The following is a 16,537-nucleotide window of genomic DNA, read 5'->3' as shown; positions in this document are numbered from 1 at the left end:
TTTATTACCCTGACAGAAAGCTGACTATGCAGTTATACAAAATCTCCATGTGTGATGAAAAACAGCTAGTCACCTATCATTTAACACGATGTCAAGGCCCCAAAAAGGTCTCACCCTCTGTAGTTAAGGACTTGTATAAATAATTGGGTAGATAATACTTGACACAGGAGGTGGACAGTGAGTTACAGGACAACGAAAACCTTGTTGAGGAGCAACAACTGTGAAAGAAAAGGAGCAGGAACTGAATAGGGCAGCAAAAGCCATCAGACCACAATGTGGACTGACAAAGTCTTTGCCAGCCCCAAGGGAGTGCTGTGGAGGAAAGTGTACTGACCGGGGTGACCTGCTTTGGGCAGAAGCCAGGTCCAGAAGTCAGTTCCTGGAGGCTCCCTTGAACAAACCCTGAGCAGATCTTGAAGGAGCAAACAGCTAGATGCCATCCTCTCCTCACAGAACTCACCAGGAGAGAGTCCTGAAGGGGACCTGAGACACTCAGCTCTGCATCTACATAAAAACCATCACACAAATCAGGACCCTGTTCCCCAGCTCCTTCAGACTCTGAGAACAGGGAGTTGGCTGCATTGGGGATGATTCTAGTGTTTATCCCGGACAGAAAGAGACTCAGGCTGGTATCTAAGGTTTATAAATGAATATAAACTAGGATACTCACGAAGATCACCACAGATGGAACGCTGGCTCATCACCACTGAGCAGTGGATGTGGTGATTCCTAAGGATGACCAGTGAGCATCCCCTAGGACAATTTGCCTGAGTGTAGATGGGTTTGTAAATGCAAGCATAGGAATCCTAAGTACTGAGAATTTCTAGTTGTAAAATCTGTATGATTCACTCTTAATAACTGGAGTAGGCAGCTCCATCCCTCCTTTTTTGATAGCAAAGGCTGGTACCTCAATGTTGCCCCGAAATATTCAGGATTCTGGTAACTGCGAGGCAGTCAAGGGCTCCAGTCCACAGATGCTAGAGAGTTCTGCTCCCTTGCCAGGTAAGAGTCTGACTCTAAGGCAGTCTTATGGGGAAACTTTAGGGCTCACCTGGAATCAGCTGTGTCAGGAAGCAACTCTTGTAAATATTATTCAGGTGTGTAGAACACCCAACCATTATTTGCCTTTTGTTATCTCCTCAGTTTAAACAATCTCTTACTTATTTCTATCATTAATTTTAAAAAGTGCTGTGATAAGAATGTAAGATCAGAATATGCCATCGTCTGTGTCTAAAATATTTAACAATATTGAAGAAGGCTGTCATCGTCACTTTAAATGTCAACCTAGTGATGAGAATGATGGAAAATCAGAGAAAGAGTTATTTGGGTGGAAGTAACTAAAATATTATAGTTATATTTTATTATTGTTACTCTAGTTAGGATAATGTTTGCTGCTTAAATTTATTTTAGAATTATTAGAGACTAGAAATAGGACTTACATATTATGACTATTGTATTGATTTTGAGGAAACACTTGAAAAAAATCACAGCCATGGGATGATCTGAAAGGTCAACATTTTCCTATTTTACACCTTCAAGAGAGTTTTATAGCCTGATGATGGAAGCTGTTCTCAGAAACAACTTCCCCTTTGGGTCAGAGCAAGACCCCCCCACCCCACTTCTGTATATTTCCCCCCTCATCTTCTATTCTTTCCTCTCCTCATCTTGGCCTTTCTGCTCTCTTGTATTTCTCATCTTTTTTCTTCACTGTCACAGACTGCTATCTACAAAGAGGCATATAAAATATTTAATCCTTGTGAAGGTATACTAGGATCGCCATTTCAGAACTGAAGAAACAGAGGCTCTGAAATTCAAAGGGCTATGCTACATCTTTCCATCATACCCTCACCCTCTGTCTTATTTCTCATTGTTATTTGTCTTTGTTTACAAAGTGGAGTTACTTAATATTACATAAATGTTTTAAATCTCACTCTAAACATTTATTTAAATATTTTTCTGATAGTTTTTTACACTGATGATGGAAATTAGTGATGAGATTAGTGTATAATGGAAAAAATAAAAAATAAAGTAGGAAGAAATAGAAGAAAAGAGAGTGAATTGGTCTAAAATAAAAATTTACTCAATTGATTAAAAACTCATGAAATGAATATTGCTAGGGGAGAGGTCTGCTGATGTGGTCCCGAAGTCGCCAGTCATGCTGAAAACACCGATCAGCCCACTGTAGATAGGCAGGTCTGTGCACGTGGTCCCGAGGTCACTGGTTGCGCAGAAAAAACACCGAATCAGCCTGCTGCAGACAGGCAGGTCTGTGGACGTGGTCCTGAAGTTGCCAGTCGCACTGAAAACACCGAATCAGCCCATGCCTGGCAGCAATCCATTGGAGCCCCCCCCGCCCCACTCCTTTGGCCTCTTCTCTGTACAGCCACCTGGTTCCACACTACAAAGATGCAGAGGACACCAGACCAACAGACCACTGTACTGGAGCTAATCAAATACTCAGCATTTAAAAAATTCCTGCCCAGAGGTAGGGGCTTCTGAGCCACTGTCCCATTGCTCCTGGTCCAGAGGAAGGGGTTTCTGGGCCACCAAAAGTCCCGCCAGTCCTGGTCCAGAGGAAGGGGCTTACAGACCACCATCCCTACTGCTGCTCCCGAACCCTGGCCCACCTCTCCCAGATCAGAGGAGGTGAGCCGCGTGGACGCCAAGAGCACCCCCCTGCCGCCCCCCCCCCCCAGTCGAAATGAGAAAACACGTAAATAAGTCTCAAAACCAGATTTCCAGATCACCTACAGCAACCCCAAAGGGAAACGAGATGGAACAATCTATACTAAACCACCTGGACTCTCTGAACTGGCAACAAAAGAGGATCTGGGAAAAATGAAATCAGAAATAATTACTCAGATAACAGCAAAGATTTTGCTCATGGTGCAAGACATGATTAATAAATCTAGAGAGGACACAGATAAAAAAACAGAGGATCTGAGGAACATGATGGAATCCCAACATAGGAAACAAATGGAATCCATAAAAGAGATGCAAACAGATTTGCAAGAGGTTAAAAACTCCATCGAAAGTCTGCACAGCAGAATGAACCAATGTGACGATAGAATTTCACATATAGAAGATAAGATTGCAATTAGTGAGGAGGAAAAGAAAAATTGCTTTAAAATTGTAAGGGAACATGAGAAATCAATCCAGCAGCTGCTAGATGATGCAAAGAAGAATAACATAAGACTGCTTGGAGTCAATGAAGAAAGAGGAGAGAGTGCAGATGACATATAAAAACTGTTCACAGAAGTGATGGCAGAAAGCTTCCCAAGGAGGGAAAAAGAACTTGACATACAGATAAGTGAGGCATATAGGACTCCAGCTAGCCTTAATCAAAAAAAATCTACACATAGGCATATAATAGTTAGGATTCCAGAAATCCAACAGAAGAACAAAATTCTACAAGCAGTGAGAGAAAAGAAACAAATCACATACAAAGGAAAGTATATCAGAATCACAGTAGACTTTTCAATGCAAACCCTCAAGGCAAGAGGAGCTTGGAGTGATGTATTTCAAGCCCTAAAGGAAAACAACCTCCAACCCAGATTTATGTACCCTGCAAAACTATCTTTCAAAATTGATGGAGAAATAAGATACTTTCATGATAAAGAGCACCTCAGGAACTTCATGAATACCAAATCGGCACTCCAAAAAATTTTAGACAATATCCTAGGAAAAGACAATGAGGATCACAACCCCAGGAAACCCAGCAGAATAAATCCATTGGGCATGACAAATTAAATGCAAAGGGGGAGAATCCAACAAAAAGAAAAAGTCCTGACAAGGCTTTTAAAACTTTTAACTTCATCTCCCTAATGAGTGTATAATTCAATTTTATTATTGTACTGATTAGTATTTTTCTGATTCTAGAGTTGCACACCATTCCCTGTGCTATACTTGCTATTTATCATCTTCTTATGTCTACATTTTAATTGGGTTGTCTATTAATGAGCTCTAAGAATTCTTTATATATTCTGGTCATAGGTTATATGCATTGTAAATATGGTCTGTTTAAGGACTACTTTTCATTTTCAGGATGTCATTTAAAGTTCTAAATTTTGATGGAATTTCATTTATCAATATTTTTCTTTTATACATCATGTTTTTTGTATCCTAGGTAGTTCTTGCCTACCCTGAATTCATAAATATTTTCCCTTATAATTTCTTCTTAAAGTTTTATACTTTTAGGCTTTCTTATTTAGGTTCATAAATCCCTTCAAGTTATTTTTATGTATGGCAAAAAAGGGTTGAGGTTATTTTTTTATATACGGACACCAGGTGTTCTAGTGCCGTTTGCTGAAAACACTATCTCTTCCTCAGCTCTTGAATTCAGTTTATATTCTATAAAATGCTAAAGTTAAATAATCTTTCAAAACTCAGTGGACCATATATGTGTGGTTCTATTTCTAGATTCTCTGTTTTATTCCAATGATCTATATGTCTTTCCTTACACCAACACTGCCTTGATTACTGTAGCTTTAGAAGAAGTCTTAAAATTAGGTACTAAATGTCTTCCAACACCGTTTTCGTTTTTGTTTTTAACTTTTCTAGGTCCTTTGTACTCCTACATAACTTTTAAATTTCAATATCCAATTCTTCATTTATAGCAAGTATACACAGACCTAAAGTTTTATATATACCTTGTGTTTTCTAATCCTGCTAAATTCAAATACAAGTTCTAGGGGCTCCTAGAGATTTCTTAGTATTTTCTCTGTAGATGATCATTGCATCTACATATAAAGATTTTGCTTCTGCCCTGCCAATCCTATCCTAGTTGTGTCATTTTATTGCCAGACTATTTTGGTGGGGACTAGGTTTCAAAGTTTAATGGGCAGATAAAGAGTAAGCATATCTGCCCTTGTTCCCCACCTTAAGGAGAAAGCATTGTATCTTCTCCATTCATATAAGGCATTCTCGCTGGAAGTATGGAGTACATGTCTTTAATCTGTTGAGAAGGTTCTGTTCTACTTCTAGTCTCCTGATAGCTTTTACCACAAACAGCTGTAGAATTTACTCCAATACTTTTTCTCCAACTAGTGACAGGATCATATGGCTTTTTCCTTTCCTCTGTTGAAATGATGACTTTTGGGGATGACTCTTCCAATGCTGAACCAACATTGCCATCCCTATAACAAAATCACTTTCTACATCCTGCCAGATCTGACTTCCAATAGTTTGTTTTGTTAAACAAATTTCTATCTATGTTCATACTTTTTTCTTCTATTATCTTTATCCAGTTTTAGGATTAACACAATGTTGAGTTCCTAAAATGAGGGGAGAAGTGTTCCTTCTTTTTTCTGCTTTAATTGTTTGATAGAATTTATCAGTTAAAATGTTTATGAGCCTGTTGTTGTCATATAGGTGGGTTTTCAAGCTAGGAATATACTTTCTTTAATAGGTGCTATTCAAATTTTATATTTCTTCCAGAGTTAGTTTCAGTAATTTGTCTTCCAAGTTACTTCTTAGAAGTGGTCAAATTTATTTCAAAATATTTTTGTAGTATGCTTTCTATATCCTTTTAAATTCTGTAAAATCTGTGGTAATGTCTCCTAGATCTTAATTTTGTAATTTAAAAAATGTATAACTGATATTGTGTAACAGGAAGAAAAGGTCTAAAAGAACAGGGTAATTGGGAGGGGTAGGGGAGGGAAAAAAGGGACAGGAAAAAATATGAGAAGAGGCAAAAAAATGGAAACAAAGTCTTTGCAAATAGGGAAGGGTGGAGGGGGTGTAGGGAGGGCAAGGGAAGGGGAAAAAAAATAAGAACCAAGAGACTCATGTAAAGGTACAAGATCCCAATGATGAATGTAACTGTATCTTATACAGAAAATGTACCAATAAACTTAATGGAGGGAAAAAAAAGAAACAGACTGGCAGAATGTGTCAAGAAACAAAATCCAACAATATGTTGCATACAAGAAACACACTTAATTCAAAAGCAAACTCAAAGACAGAAAGTTAAAGGATGGAAAACAATACTCCATGTGACAGGAACACACACAAAAAAGCAGGAGTAGCTATCCTCTTTGCAGATCAAGTAAATTTCAAACCAACACTGATTAAGAGAAATGAAGAAGGACACTACATCCCTGTAAAGGGAAGAATCCAAGAGGAAGAGATGACAATCATAAATTTCTATGCACCAAACTATATAAAACTATATAAAACTATGCACCCAACTATATAAAACAAATACTAACAGACATGAAGAGTCATATATGCACTGATACAATTGTAGTGGGGAACCTCAACACCCCACTGTCACAAATAGATAAATCAACTAGACAAAAAATAAGTAATGAAATACTAGAACTCAATTGAACTCTTGAACAAATGAACTTAACAGATGTTTACAGAGTCTTCCACCCCACAAAAACAGAATACACATTCTTCTCAGCTGCACATGGGTCATTCTCAAAAATAGACCATATACTCACACACAGAACATGATTAAGTAGGTGCAAAGGAATTGAAGTTATCCCCTGTATATTATCAGACCATAGTGCAATGAAACTGGAGATCCATAGCAAAAGAAACTCCAAAAATTTCATAAACACGTGGAAATTGAACAACACACTTCTGAATAACCAATGGGTCATAGAAGAAATTAAAGAAGAAATCAGACAGTTCCTTCAATTAAATGACAATGACAATACAACATATTGGAATCTATGGGACACAATGAAAGCAGTCTTATGAGGAAAATTCATAGCAGTGAATACGCATATTAGGAAAACCGAATGAGCCCAATTAAACAACCTGATGCTGAACCTCAAGCTTCTAGAAAAAGAAGAGCAGGACAACCCCAAAGCTCATAGAAGGGAGGAAACTATAAAGATCAGAGGAGAAATCAGTGCAATGGAGACTAAGAGAACGATACAAAAAATCAATGAAGCCAAGAGTTGGTTCTTCGAAAGAATCAACAAAATTGACAAATCCTTAGCCAACCTTATCAGAAAAAGGAAAGAAAAGGCCTAAATCCATGCAATTAAGAATGAAAAGGGTGAAATTACAACAGACCCAGCAGAAATCCAGACGATCATCAATGCCTACTTCCAGAACCTATATGCCAATAAGATGGAAAACACAGAAGAAATGGACAGATTCCTAGATATATATGAATTACCAAAGTTGAATGAAGAAGACCTAAAAATACTAAACAACCCAATATCAACCAATGAAATTGAAAATGTAGTTAAAAACTTATCAACTAGGAAAAGCCCCAGCCCTGATGGCTTCACTGCTGAATTCTACAAGACATTTAGAGAGGAACCACTGCCCTACTGTTTAAACTCTTCAATGAAATTGAAAGGGAAGCAATACTCCCAAATTTATTCCTGGAAGCAAACATCAGCTTGATCCCCAAAGCAGAGAAAGACCCAACCGAAAAGGAGAACTATAGGCCAATCTCACTAGTAAACATAAATGCAAAAATCCTTAATAAGATTCTGGCAAATAGAATGCAGAAGATCATCAAGGAGATCATACACCCTGATCAGGTGGGATTGATCCCAGGGATGCAGGGATGGTTCAACATATGCAAATCAATCAATGTAATACACTATATCAATAGAGCCAAGGACAAAACCCACATGATTATCTCCATAGAGGCAGAAAAAGGCATTTGACAAAACCCAACATGCATTTATGATAAAAACCCTACAAAAAATTGGAATAGATGGTCTCTACCTCAAACTGATAAAAGCCATCTATGAAAAACCAACAGCCAATATCATACTAAATGGTCAAAAACTGAAATCCTTCACACTAAAATTAGGAACAAGACAAAGATGTCCACTATCACCACTCCTGTTCAATATAGTTTGGGAAACATTAGCCATGGCTATTGGACAAGAGAAAGAAATAAAAGGAATAAAGATAGGAAATGAAGAAATCAAATTGTCATTATTTTCAGATGACATGATACTATATAGAAGATCCCAAGAACTCCACCAAAAGTCTTCTAAACTTAATAACCAAATTCAGTCAAGTAGCTGGTTACAAGGTCAACACACAAAAATCAATAGCTTTCCTCTACACCAATGACAGACTCCCTGAGAGAGAAATCGGGCAAACAATTTCTTTCACAAAAGCATCCAAAAAATTGAAATACCTAGGAATCAACCTAACAAAAGAAATCAAAGACCTCTTCTCTGAAAACTATGGCACTCTGAAAAGAGAGATTGAAGATGATATCAGAAAATGAACAGACATCCCCTGCTCCTGGGTAGGAAGGATTAATAGAGTGAAAATGGCCATACTTCCAAAACTGCTATATAGATTCAATGCAATTCCAATTGAGATCCCAGCAGCATACTTCATAGACCTTGAGAAAACAATCCAAAAATTCATTTGGAACAAGAAGAGACCCAGAATAGCAAAAGCAACTGTAGGTTAACAGAGACATGGCAGGGGGTATCACAATCCCCAACCTGCAACTATACTACAAAGCTACTGTTGTAAAAACAGCATGGTACTGGCAAAGAAACAGACTTGAGGACCAGTGGAACAGATTAGAAGATGCAGAAATAACTCCAGACACACTCAGCCATCTCATCTTCAATAAAGGAGCCAAACACCCTCACTGGAGGAAAGATAGCCTCTTTAATAAATGGTGCTGGAAAAATTGGGTTTCAACTTGCCAAAGATTAAAACTAGACCTATATCTCTCACTGTGCACTAAACTAAAATCAAAATGGATTAAAGATCTAAATATTAAAATAGAAACACTGAACCAGTTGGAACAGAGGTTAGGTAGAACTCTTGAAGACATTGGTGTAGGAAAAGATTTTATGAACAAAACCTCAGTTGCCCATGAACTAGCACAAACAATCAACAAGTGGGATCTCTTCTTATTAAAAAGCTTCTGCACAGCAAGACAAACCACCAGCAGTGTGAAGAAACAACCCAAAATGTGGGAAAAAAATCTTCACCTGCTCTTCCTCAGACAAAGGTCTACTATCTTGAATCTATAAAGAATTTAAAAAGATCAGACATCCCAAATTTAAGACGCGGTCTGAAAATGGGCATCTGAAATGAACCGACATTTATCAGACAAAGAAGTAAAAATAGCAAATAAATACATGAAAAAATGTTCAACATCGCTGGTCATTTGAGAGATGCAAATGAAAACAACGCTGAGATTCCACCTCACTCCTGAAAGAATGGCTGCCATCATGAAATCAACCAATAACAAATGCTGGTGGGGCTGTGGGGAAAGAGGAACCCTGCTCCACTGCTGGTGGGAGTGTAGACTGGTGTAAGCACTGTGGAAATCAGTATGGAGATACCTCAAAGAATTAGGACTGGAAGCCCCATTTGACCCTGCTATTCCCCTGCTGGGGATCTTCCCCAAAGAATTCAAAGAATCATACCACAGTGATATATGTGCACCCATGTTCATAGCAGCACAGTTTGTGATAGCTAAAACATGGAAACAGCCCAAATGCCCATCAACTGGAGACTGGATAAAGAAAACGTGAGTTTTTTTTATAAAATGGAGTGCTACTCAGCCATCAAAAATGAGAAATTAGAGACATTTATAGCTAAGTGGATGCACATTGAGGCAATACTCTTAAGTGAAATAAATAGGACACACATGAATAAATACCGAATAGTTTCTCTGGTGTGAGAAACTGAAAGTGTAAATAAGGCCTAAAATGTATAATAGGTAATGTGAAATAGGAAGAAAAGGGGCAAAGGGGAAGGAAGTGGGAGGGCTAGGGGAAAGGAAAGAAGGGTATGGAATTAGTATGAGAAAATGGAAAAATAGGAGCAAAATCTTTGTAAATAGGGAGGAATGGAGGGGTTGAAGGGAGGGCTGGGCAAGGGTGAAAAATAAGAACCAAGAGAGATTAGGTAAAGGTGCAAATTTCCAATGAATGTCATTACATTGTATACCTAAAATGTACCAATGATTAGAATGAATAATCGATAATGTAAAATAGGAAGAAAAGGTCCAAAGGGGTAGGGGTAGTGGGAGGGGCAGGGGAAAGGAAAGAAGGGAAAGGAAAAATGATGAGAAATGGAAAAATGGAAATAAAGTCTTTGTAAATAGGGAAGTGTGGAGGGAGTGAAGGAAGGACTAGAAATGGGGAAAAAATAAGAACCAAGATGCATTGTGTAAAGGTACAATTCCCAATGAGAAATGTAATTGTGTTGTATACCTACAATGTACCAATAAAAGAATTTAAAAATAAATATTGCTAGGGGAAAGTTGCTAGTCTGAAAAGGCAACATGTTGCATAATTCAAACTCTATGACTTCCCATAAAATGAAAAATGTCGGAGTTAAAAATATCAGTGGTTGTCAGGAGTTGGAGCACAAGGATGAAGAGGTGAAAGATGGTGTAATTTAGTGCAGTGAAACTTTTATATTTATCACTGTAGTAGTGAATACATGGGACAGTATGCATTCGGCAAAACCCATAGAAGAGCACAACACAGAGTGAACCCTAATGTAAACTATGGACATTAGTCAATAATAATATTAGCACTAATAATAATATTAATAATAACAATATTGGTTCATCAATTTTAACAAACGTTCTAGAACAATACACTGATATTAACAACGGGGGAAACCAGGGGAAGAAAGACAGTGAATAGAGCTCCATAGATTTTATTCAAGTTTTCTGTAAACCTGTAAGTCTCTAAAAAACAGTTTTGTTTTTAAGAATTCCTTAAAATATGTTGGTACAGGAAGAAGACTGATGTCCAGCTGACAAAATCTACCCCAATTTTAGAACATACTAAATTCGCTGCATTGGTTGTCCGCTGATGTCTGAATCCCAGTGAATAGATGCTGTTGGCTTTAAATCACGAATAAAGAACAAAGGGAAACGATTCTAATATAAATTTCCATTTTTTTCTATTCATCGAACACAGCATGCTCATGCCTTTAAGTCGTGGACAGATGGCGCAGTGACAGGCGTTGGGGATTCATAGGCACAGGACTGAATCTCATTACACTCTAACAAGAAGATCATAATGGAGACAATCAAATCCAAGCCTGGCTAATCATATGCAAGCAACACTGATTTCTTTTTTTATCTAAGGGCAGGAGCATTTTCATGCAATCTAAGAAATCTGATGATGGATGATACTTTCGTTATCTTTTCTTTCCTTGGCAATTTAAGTAAACCAATGTGATTTCAAAACTAATTTCCAATTACACTACAGATATTTTGTTATTGTGCTTTCTCACAATATTACTGTAGAGTAGCCATGTCTTTTGCTTGGTTAATATTCTTATTATCTTTCTGGAAGTCCTTTAAAATGTTTATACCACTTTCTGCCCCTTAAGATGTGTGGGATCAATAAAAAAAGGAGTCAGCCTGAACCCCAGATCCATCATTAACAAGCTCACAAAATTTCAATATTTTGCCAATATGCAGCCCTCTATTTTAGCTTATCTCTTAGACTTCATTTCTAAATGCATTAAACACTAGCAAACTCACATTTTTTGGTAGAATTCATTAAATTATAAGGATGCATCCATGCAAGACCTTTTTGGGAGAAGTAGTGAAGTATTTGTGTTTTTTTCCCCCAAATTATTAAAATTTTCAGAAATCTATGCCTATTTAAAAATTATCTCTTTGGGGCTTGTAACCATGCTGGGACAGATGAGACTTTAAGAAACTCTTTCATCCTTTAAAAATAAAAAAGCAAGCTTCATAATGTGAAAATGCTAACAGTCCATGGTACGTGGGAAAGAAAATGACAAAATGACCCACAAGGATGCTAACGGGGTAATGAATGGCTTTCAGTTAACTATGACTGGAGCAGAAGGGCAGGGGCTGAAGGGGCAGGGGGCCTGGTGGGCCTTGAAATCGGAGGCTCCTGCTAAGCACAGTGTGTTCAGTGGGGTTCAGTGAGAAAGGATAGCAGCTAGGCTATGCAGGAGCCTAACCCAAAAGTCTCTTGAAAGAAACTCATAGAAATGGCGGGTAGAGTGACACAAACATCATTTCCGGTGAGTAGCTGAGGTACTGCGGAAGAAGAAAGTGCCTTTCTAGTAGAAATGAACCACGGAACTAAGAATGAGGAATGAGGTCCAACTTTCTTGGACAGGTGTCTGAAGGGGCAGTGACCAAACTGGTGTATTGGGCAGCCATGGCTTTGTGGAACCAAGAAGGGTAACAGGCCTGCAAGAAGCAAGTGATGACTAGGAAGCCATCCACTCTGTAGGAAGCAATTGTCCCACACACATTCAACCACAGGAGAGGACAAGGAGCAGTCTTTTCTATCCTTGGCTGGCTCAGAGGGAAAAATTATCCAGGAATTGTGAATGCCAGCTTTGTCCACTAATGTGGATTGGAGAGGGGAAATACAAATATCCTGGGTTTCAGAAATGGAGAACTGTAGAAATTTTCTTAAAACTGTTTATTAGGCCCATGGAGAAAGTGTTGGCTTTTGGCACAACTGCCAAGAGTTCCCAGAGAGAACCCTGCTTACATGAGGCTCGCAACCCAGAAGTATAAAACGTGCAAGAGAACAGGCCTCAGTAATCAAGAGAGCACACAAAAAAGAGAAAGAGGAGAAGCCCAAGAATTTCCTATTTTATTATCATTCAATTGAAGCTGTAGAACAGATTCAAAATGATACAAGTTTGGAAAATGATGATTCACATTTAAGAAAATAGCACTATAACCAAATACAATAATATATGGTGACCTAGAAATTTAAAGAAAACATAGTTATTAGGATCTCAATGAATAGGTAAAACTGTAGATTAAATATAGCTGAAGAAAAAATTGGCAAGAAGGAATTTTGATTGTGACGTTTCTCAATTTTGATTGCATTTTAGAATCTCCTAGGAATTTTTATAAACCCCAGTGATCCAGACTACACAACAGACCAATTAGATCAAAATCTCAGAGGAAGAGATCTATACAGTAGAGTTTTATTTAAGGTTCTATGGTTGATTCCAACGTGTGGTTGTTTTAGCAACAGCTGCCTGACAATGGAGTGCAGGAAATCCAGTAATGGAAATAAATGAGCCAGAAAAAATCCAAAGCAAAATATATACAGAAACACTCTATCTTTTTAGTTCTATATTTATTGAATGACTTTTCTGTGCCAGTAACTCTGCCAGTCGTGGGAGATAAAAAAGATAAACGAGACACAAATACTAACAATTTCAACAGCATCTTTAAGCGGAATTACCAAAAAATCCAAACCTAGTAATGTGCTGCTTTTGTCAGCAAATTAGATGGTGGCTGAAAGTTAACTCTACAAAGGAGACCAGCAACATAATAAAGGTGTATTCAGAAATCTCAACTCACTAGGAATGCATGTGAAAGCACTGTGTATTTTTCCTGATAACCTCTCCCAAGTGTGATGTGCTGAAATCTCATGGAGCCTCACTTCCCCACAGTCTTTATTCCTTCTGCTGCGGAGGTCCCAACTGCAATTGAGTTCTCAGCTGTGGTCATTTCACCCAAGTCTTTGTGTCTTTTTTGTCTCCCCTTTCCTGAGGGTCACAAAAATCTCACCATCAATACTGAATTCAGCACTTTGCTCTAGCCTCCTCCTAATGGGCTGGAGGGAAAGTTTAGGGAGTGGTTGCCACTAGAGTCTAAACTGTAACCTTTAAAGAAATTACTAGGAAGGTGGATGAGTCCCAGTTATGAGGAGTCCATGATTTGAGAATGTGTTGTCCTTGGCTTTAGGCCACTGCCCCACTCTGAAACCTAGGAAACACCTCATCTCTGCCCGTGCATGCCAATGAGGCAAATGTACCTCACTGCCCGACCTTAAAAATAAATGAAGATGAATAAGTTATGCCTTTCCCACTTGCCAAATCCTTTCCCCACAGTTCATAGTTAAGAGTGCCTACTTTTAAAGAAAGCACTCTACTTGACTGTTAAATATCTTTCACTAATCTTGTAAAATTCTCGAAATGTTGAGAAATCCAAGCGTTCCAGAGTTATTTCTTGGAATGCATTTCACTGCAAAATTTATAACATTGATCTTCTTTAAAAACATCCAGAAAAGTTATATCAATATTTTCCAGCTCACTGGTTTCTTACGGTTTGTATTGATTAAATAATTCAAGTTGAAGATGATGTGACCAGACAAAGCACTTATTACAACCACAGAAGCCTCAATTCCAACCATTTTCTGCATTGTACTGCCCCCTAATGGTTTGTTTTATTATGCTGCACTAGGAAGATGAGCCTTTCATTTGCCATTGTCTGCCCTGTTACTTGAAAGAAAACAAAATAGTAAGAACAATAACTCAGACACTAGCACATGTCTGTCATTATACAACACTCTTCGTCCATCTTGATAAAACTCATAAAGTTATGTTTAAATAACAATAAAAGAAAAATAATAATTTTATCGGTCTTTTCTTAACTCTTTCATAAAGCTAAACCTATTTTAAAGACATTTTGATAAAAAATTAGAGAAGCAGAGGATTCTAGAGGAGCAGCTTCTTAAACTTGTCATTTTACATATGAGAAAACTGATGTCCAGAAGGGAAAACATGTTCTAAGCATTTGTTGGAGGTCCCAAAATTGGCTGCTGAATTCAAATAGAAACCACAGGCATCGTGACTCACAGCCAGGCGTTCTGCAGCTTGACTTTCTGCACTAAGAAAGCGGTCTCACTTATATATTGGAGGAAGTTTCAGGAAGCCGTGGAAATGATTGGCAAGAACAGATTAGCTCAAAGATAATTTTCTGGAATAAAAGTAAAGATCTTCTGAAACAAAATTATATGGATGAAGTGAAGTGCACTGTCTTGAAGGACACTGGTGGTGGGGGTCTGGGTCCCTCTGTACACAGTGCCAGCTGCAAGGTCCATGGGGAGGACCAGGACCCCTGGGATCCAGGGAAAGTTGGCCTCAAACTCAGAATCCTGCCACGGCCTTCTGAGTGGCTGGAAGGAAGATCCCACCATCCCAGCCTCTCCCGAATCTCTGAGTAGAGGACGGTCTTGGCTCCTCATGGGGCTGAGTCTGTGTCCTGCCTGGATGGAAGGGCCTGGCCCAGGTGGGAAGGAGCTGGGCCCTCTCACTGCCCGCACCTGAGGTGGCCAAAGGGAGGGAGTCTGGGAGAGAGCTGGACAGACCATCTTCCGTAGCCAGAGTCAGCGAGCTTTGAGATGTGGCTGTGGACTTCACCCAGGAGGAGTGGGCTTTGCTGAAGCCTTCCCAGAAGAATCTCTACAGAGCTGTGATGTGAGAGACCTTCGGGAACATGGCTTCTGTAGGTCAAAAATGCCAACACCAGACCATTGAGTACAAAAATCTCAATAAAAATCTAAGATGTCAAGAGCTACAGAGACTCTTTAAAAATAAAGAAAGATGACATGGAGAAATGTTCAGCAAGACTCCAGATCACGGAGTGAACAAGAAAACCTCTAAGGTGAAAGGAGTAAAAGGCATGCGTGTAGAGAAGTGGCCAGTGGTCTTTCATTGTTTCCAAGGAACATCATAATTAACCGTGGACACAGGTTGTCTGAGTATCAGGAATGTACAGGGAGGCCCCAGGAATGTAAAAAATGGGATAAAGCCTTTAAGTGGTCCTACGGCCTTTTAAATCATGAAAGGACTCACACTGGAGAGAAACCTTAAGCATGTATGCAGTGTGGGAAAACCTTCACCTGTTCCACCTACAATTGAAAGCCTGCCCAAATTTACACTGGAAAAAACCCCTGTCTATGCCACCAATATGGGAAATCCTGCTGGTGTTCCAGTTTCCTTGAAATACACAAAAGATTCCACACTAGAGAGAAACATTTTGTATGTAAGCACTGTGCAAAAGCCTTCACTTGTGCCAGTGCTCTTCGAATACAGAAAGGAAACCGCAATGGAGAGAAACCTTATGTGTGTGAGCTTTGTGGGAAGGCTTTCCGAGAGTACAGCAAAATGCTAAGACAGGAAAAACTCACAATGGGGACGGACACTGCATGTGAGGGATATGGGGCAGTCTTCAGGAGCTCTGGCTACTTGCAAAATCATAGAAGGACTAAAGAAGCCCTAAAGACAGAATGTGGAAGGCCTCTTATCCCAAAACCACCGTAGCTGACCTGAGAATGCCTAAAGGAGGGACCTCCTGTCAAGGTAGATTGCAGGAAAACTTCTATTACCTGGGTTCCATTCACAGGGTTGAAGCAACAGTATGGAGAAAAACGTTAGTAGAAGAGATGCACAAAACCCCTTAGTTGGCCCACATGTAGGAATCTACACCAGATCAAGACCCTGTGAATGAGAAAACTACAAGAAAGAGGTCAGTTGTCACAGTTTCAGTGTCCTGTAAAAATTCCTCTGTCTCAAAAACCTGTGAACATAAGTAATATAAAAAGCATAGCGCCTACCCGATCTGAAGGAAACCTAAAATTTATGTGATTTTTATACTCGTTGTTGGCTCTTGTTTTTGGGTGGAGGGTGTTTGATCCAATTGAGTAATAAAATTGTCATTATTCTTCTGAAAAAGGGAAGTCTTAGGGAATATAGACTCAAAATAGTGCTTCAGTTCAAAGTGAAGCATATTGCTGTCATGCAGCTTAATATAGATATA

At 38.8% G+C, this 16,537-nt stretch overlaps 1 pseudogene; it reads left to right on the top strand.

The window, feature by feature from the left end:
• LOC147828553 (uncharacterized) overlaps positions 1-16,041 on the top strand; it is a 52,022-nt pseudogene extending 35,981 nt beyond the window's left edge.
• Positions 16,042-16,537: the final 496 nt, after the last annotated feature.

This window comes from Heterocephalus glaber, unplaced genomic scaffold (assembly GCF_053883595.1).
Source record: "Heterocephalus glaber isolate CG9 unplaced genomic scaffold, H.glaber_assembly_v1.0 deba00001004, whole genome shotgun sequence".
Taxonomy (NCBI): domain Eukaryota; kingdom Metazoa; phylum Chordata; class Mammalia; order Rodentia; family Bathyergidae; genus Heterocephalus; species Heterocephalus glaber.
Note: the sequence above shows the minus strand (reverse complement) of the source record. Positions and strands in the feature narration are given on the sequence as shown.